The following is a 6,012-nucleotide window of genomic DNA, read 5'->3' as shown; positions in this document are numbered from 1 at the left end:
GACCAGGAAAGGGCGCGACTAGGTTAAAGGCACAATGCAAAGTGCTGGTCGCTCCCCTGGCGGTGTCCGTGGCTGGGTCGGGGACCCCCGTGCGCAGAGCCAGTGATGGGTCTGTGCCGGAGACCCCCCCGCCGCCGCTGGACGCCGAGGGGGAGTGGCCTGTGCTGAGGGGGTCAGCGGTGGTGGCGGCTGGTGCGGGAGCTATGCCCCTTGGCGCCAGTACCGTGGGGGGCCCTGGGCGTACCCCGGGGTCTCCGGTGCGGGTGGCGTCGGGGGGCGTGGCTTCCCCAGCTGCGGCCCCAGTTGTCCCCTCCATGCGTGTGTCTGGGGCCCGTGAGGGGGGCGTGGCCTCCCCGAGTGTTGCCCGGCCCACTGTGGTTGTGGCATGTGGGGGGGTGTGCCCTCCTCGGCTGCTGTCCCACCCGCCGCTGTGGTTGCGGCCGGCGGGGGGGCGCAGCCTTGGTGGTCGCGGGACCCCCCGCTGTGATCGCAGGACCCCCCGCTGTGATCACGGCCGGTGGAGGGGGCATGGCCTGTGTGGCTGCGGCCCCGCCCACTGGTGCTGTGTCCAGCGGAGGGGGCGTGGCCTCGGCGGGTCTACCGCGAGTGGCTCCGCCCACTCGGAAAAATAATAGTGCTGCGGCAACTAAAGCCGGCAAAGGGGTGCCGGGGTCCCCTGCCCACTTACTGTCATCCGGTGGTGCGGGGGCTCCGGTGCCTGAAGATCCAAGAACAGACTGTGGTCCCGGTGTGGAGCAGGGTCCGGTGGCAGAGTCCGGCCCTGCTCCAAGTAGTAATAAAGTAAAAAAAATGGCTGCCGCAGAGGGCTCAGGAGGTGCTACTGCTCCTGAGCTTAGGCAAGGCAGAGTGATGGTTGAGCTCTGCTCTGCGGGCCTTAAAGGGGCAGCGGCACCCCTGGGGAAAGTGAAAGAGACTGCACCAGGAAGTGTGCAGCAGGAGCCCCCAGCAGGTGGAAGGAAGGTTAGGGAAAAAAAAAAGCATGTTATTGTGAATAATAATAAAAATGATACTGGGGTGAATGTGGCCGTGGCGAATGTGGATATGAATGACGGTATGGATGGTGTGTTGTGTGTTGGGGATGTGGGGGAGGGTATGAGTGGTGTCACAAATGTTGCAGGTGTGAAAGGTGTGGATGGCGGCACGGATGTTGGCGGCACGGATGTTGGTGGCGCGGATGGTGGTATAGATGGCGGTGCGGGGGGTGGGGGGGAGGCTGGTCCATCTGCCCCCCCAGTCGCTCCCCTCCCCCTTTCTTTTGCAAGGGTGGTGGCTGGGGCTCCAGGGGGTTCACGGGGGGCTCGGGGGGTCTCCTCGCCTCTGGGTTCCGGGGACGGCGTTTTGCAGCGCCGTTTTCTGGAAGCCCTAAAAAATGGAGAGCGGTCGATCCTGGTAGAGGGAAGAGAGGTGGACCTGTCTTTCTGGCTGGAGAGACATGGCCTGGCCGCCTTCAAAGATAGAAGGGAGGGGGAAACCTTATGGTCCCTCCCGACAGCCGGGCAGGGGGTGGCGAATAGGAATGTAGTCCGTCTTCGCTGGAGGGGCAGTGAAGCTTGCCCACCCAGGAGTAGGGTGGTGGAGCTCCTTCTGAAGATGGGCTTTGGGGCAGTTGACATCTTTGCCCTAATTCATCCTGCGGCCACTCTCTTCTTCGACATCAGTTTCGTGCGGCCGGAGGGGCTTGAGCTCTTCTGGTCAAATTACGAGCTGGTGAAGGGGGAGCCCGGCTGGCGAGACTTCGCTGTACAAGCGGTGTCTCGCCAAAATGGCGTGAAGAGAGTGACCGTGGTGACCTGTAACGAGTCACTTTCTGGGGTGGACATCCTGACGTGGCTTTCCCGCTATGGGGAAGTCACGGACGTCCCAAAAAAAAATCGGGACGAATTTGGCATTTGGTCAGGGGGCTGGACCTTCATGATGAAGTTGAAGGTCTCAGGGGGTACTGTCACCCACATCCCTTCCTCGGCGTTCATTGGAAGGGACCGGATCCTGATCTTCTACCAGGGGCAGCCGAAGGTCTGTCACAGGTGCGGTGATCCCCGCCACTTCAGCGCAAGCTGCAAGGTGCAGAAATGTGCCTTGTGTGGCGGGGTAGGCCATCTCGCTGCATCCTGTAAGGACATTCGGTGTAACCTGTGTGGTGATCTGGGTCACCCGTACAGCCGCTGCCCTCGCTCTTTCTCCAATTCCGCTGCTGGCCGGGTGGGGGGAGGCCGTGAGGGGGAAACCTCTGGCGGTTCGACCTCTGCCATGGTAGGTGGTGGCAGCGGGGGAGGGGCTGAGGGGTCAGTGAGGAGAGACAGAGCCCGGAATCCTGCCTACCAAAGGAGGCAGGAAAGGCGCCACGGGGGTGGGGGCGGGGAGAGCCTCAGGCAACTGGGGTAATGTCTGCTCCCCCCTCTGAGGCATAGGCTGTTGTCGCTGAGGCCCCGGGGGAGGCGGAGGTGTGCGAGGAGATCAGGAGGATGGAGAGGGAGGACAACAGGGCTGACTCCGACAACTCCTCCCAGTATGAAAGTGTGGATGAGGAGGTCACGGATCAGCCGACAGTAAAGCAGGGTGAAAAACATCGTACCAAAAAAGGGGGGAAGAAGAAAAAGAGGGTTGCTAAGCCTTCTGGTCCTTCGCCCCCTCCCCTGACCGTAGATATGCCAACGGAAGGGCTCACCGGCTCCCCTCTGATTGCCCTCTCCAACCGGTTCCAAGCCCTCGAGGACTCTGCTAAGCCGGAGGTCGAGGGTGAGGGGCCGGGGGCGGCACCTGGGGGGCTTTCGGGGGGCGGCGCAGTCTGTCCTCCGGAGGACGTTGTTTCCTCTGGGGGGGGGACTGACCCGGAACCCAGAGGCGAGGATACCAACAAAATGGATACCTCATCCTCTTTAAAGAGGAAGAACATGTCCGATCCAGTCCCTTCTTCGGGGGGGAAAAGTAAAGAGGATGGGGTGGGGAAGAAGAAGGCTGTCTAACTCAATCACCCATGATGGCTGAACTCACCCCGTTGACTCTGGCGTCGATTAATGTCGCCAGCATAAAGTCTGATGCGGCTAGATTTGCGGCCTTTGATTTTTTCACCCGAATTGAGGCTGAAATTTTGTTTTTGCAGGAGACCAGACTAACGGACATGGGGGTCATCCACAAGGCAAAAAAGGAGTGGAGGTGTGGGCCCTCATACTGGTCTCTTGCGGCCGAGCCGTATAGCGGGGTGGCGGTCCTTTTTAAGACCGCTGAGGTGGAATGCCGACGGGTTATTGAGATAGAAATGGGGAGGTGCCTGGTCTTAGACGTCTTCATGAGGGGACAGGAGCTTCGGCTCATAAACATCTATGGCCCACAATCCAAGTGGGACCGTAAATGTCTCTTCATGAAGATCAAGCCCTTTCTTTTTACGAGCCGGCAGGTGGTCTTTGGTGGGGATTTCAACACCATTACGAGATCCCGTGATAGGGGAGGTCCCGGAGGCCGCCTGGCTTATGATAGCATAGCCCTAAATAGTTTAGCTAGTGAAGCTCGCCTGGTGGATGTCCACATTCGGCACACCCCAGGTCACGGGGGTTTCACCTTTCATAGGGGTAGCAGTAGGTCTAGGATAGACAGGTTTTTTTTGAAGGAGGACGCCATCTTTTCCGCAGTGTCCGCCGTTGAGGTGGAGTTCTCCGATCACTGTTTAATTTTCTTTTCTCTGAATGTTACAGAGACCCCCCGGATGGGAAGAGGGCTGTGGAAGCTGAATTCATCCCTTCTGGAAGAGGCGGAGGTGAGACAATCCTTTGAGGCTTTTCTTCAGAGCCAGGTACCGCTTTTGGATCTCTGTAGTACTAAGTCTGAGTGGTGGGAGATCTTCAAGAAAAGGGTGGCGGGGTTCTTCCGTCAGCTCTCGAGCCTCAGAAGCCTGACCAGGCATCCCTTGTATCAGGACCTGAGGAGGAAACTCGAGCAGCTCGTCTCGACTGGAGGTGACCGAGAGGAAATCTCCAGAGTGAAATCTTTACTCAAGGGGTGTCAGTACGATAGGCACGCATCTTTAGTTTTTGAGAGGGACTTCGGGAAATACCGCTCGCCCGACCCTTACAGAAACTGTAAGATGTCAGTGAGTTGTAAGGTGGTGACAGGACTGATCGATAGTACGGGTTCCCTGAACAGATCCAAATCAGGGATCCTGGAGGTGGTCAGGTCCTTTTACTCACGCCTCTTGAGGAAGAGGGATCTGGATCGAGATGGGATGTCGGCTTTCCTGGCTGAAACTGTTCCTGAGCCAGGAGATGACCCCTCTCTTCATGTTTTGGCCGAGGTAATCAGGGAAGAGGAAGTGAGACTGGCCATTGATGGGCTACGGCCCAAAAAATCGCCAGGTCCGGATGGCTTAACATCCGAGTTCTACAAGACTTTTAGGGACTCCTTGGTCCCCCTCTTGACTGAGGTGTTTAATGAGTGCCTCTCCTCGGGTGCTCTTCCCAGTTCAATGAGGAAGTCGGCCCTGATTATCTTGTCAAAGGGTAAGGACTCGTCCCGTATCGAGAATTGGCGTCCCATAGCGCTTCTTGATACGGACCGAAAGATTCTGGCAAAGGTGTTGTTTAATCGGCTGGTGAAGTTTGCACCCCGGCTCCTTTCGGGGGCTCAGCACTGTTCTGTTCCAGGCCGCAGTACTTTTAGTGCTGTGCTCGGTGTCCGAGAGGCAGTGGAGCAGGGCATTGCGGGTCGCTGGAAGGGGTACTTGCTGTCCTTAGACCAGGCAAAGGCTTTTGACCGGGTGGATCATGAGTACCTCTGGTCTGCCGGGGAGGTTTGTCAATTGGTTAAAGACCTTGTATGAGGGGGCTGAGACTTTCCCGCTCGTGAACGGTTGGGTTGGTCACTCTTTTGAGGTGAGCTCCGGGGTCCGTCAGGGCTGTCCTCTGAGCCCACTTTTATACGTGTTCGCGATCGATCCCTTCTTAAGGAGGGTAGATCGTGGACCGTTGGTGGGAGTCGGGATGGACCGGGCGGAGCCGGGGGCCACTCTGAGGGTGGTAGCGTACGCCGATGATGTCTCCCTTTTTGTATCCTCGAGAGAGGAGGCGGATTGGGTCATGTCTGAGGTCGTGCGCTACTCGGAGGCATCCGGGTCCATGATCAACCGGGAAAAGTGCGAGAGTCTCTGGCTGGGAGGGGGAGATCCAAGTTTTGATCTCCCGGACACCCTTCCAGGGCCCCAGTCCTCCGCTAAGATCTTAGGCATCAATTTTGGCCCAGGGGACTATCCCCAACAAAATTGGGAAGGCAGGCTCAAGATTGCCGCCCAGAAGGTGGACCAGTGGAAGGGTTGGTCTTTAACCCTGAGGGAAAGGGTCAGCTTGGCCAAGGGTTATTTGCTTCCTTTGTTAATTTACTTGGGCAGTGTCTGCATCTTGCCGGAATCTCTCTGGACGCGGGTCTATAGCCTGTTCTTCCAACTGTTATGGGGGAACAGGCTTAACCTAATCAAGAGGGAGGTCACATACCGCACGAGGAGACTAGTTGGGTTGGGTATGGTCAACCCAGTGGTGTTCTTAGTGAACACCTTTCTTAAGACCAACGTTGCCAACCTCTGGACAGAGAGGGCTCCTCCGTGGGTATTCTCCTGCAGGGGATGGTTTCGGCCTTTCTTCCAGGAATGGGAGACAGGAGGGCAGGTGAAGGACCTGCGCACACCTCATGGACATCTCCCGGCTTATGCTACCCCGGCTCTGAAGGTGATCCGCCGGTGGGGTCTGGGAATGTGGGAAATCAGGACCATGTCGAGGAAATCCCTTGACAGTAGGGTCCTGTTGACCCATTTCCAGAAGCCCCTGGTGCTCAGAGATTGCCCAGGCCGGGATCTGGAGGGGGGGCTCGGGTTGTTAAATTCTTCACGGATCCCCTCGAAGTTTTGGGACTTGGCCTGGCGCTGCTTCCACGGGAGGCTGTATGTGAGGGACAATCTGAAGTACAGGAACTCTGATGATCGGGGTTGTCCCCGTGAAGAGTGTGGCGACG

The sequence above is a fragment of the Ranitomeya variabilis genome, chromosome 6 (genome assembly GCF_051348905.1).
Source record: "Ranitomeya variabilis isolate aRanVar5 chromosome 6, aRanVar5.hap1, whole genome shotgun sequence".
NCBI classification, from domain to species: domain Eukaryota; kingdom Metazoa; phylum Chordata; class Amphibia; order Anura; family Dendrobatidae; genus Ranitomeya; species Ranitomeya variabilis.
This window is presented reverse-complemented; position numbering follows the sequence as displayed.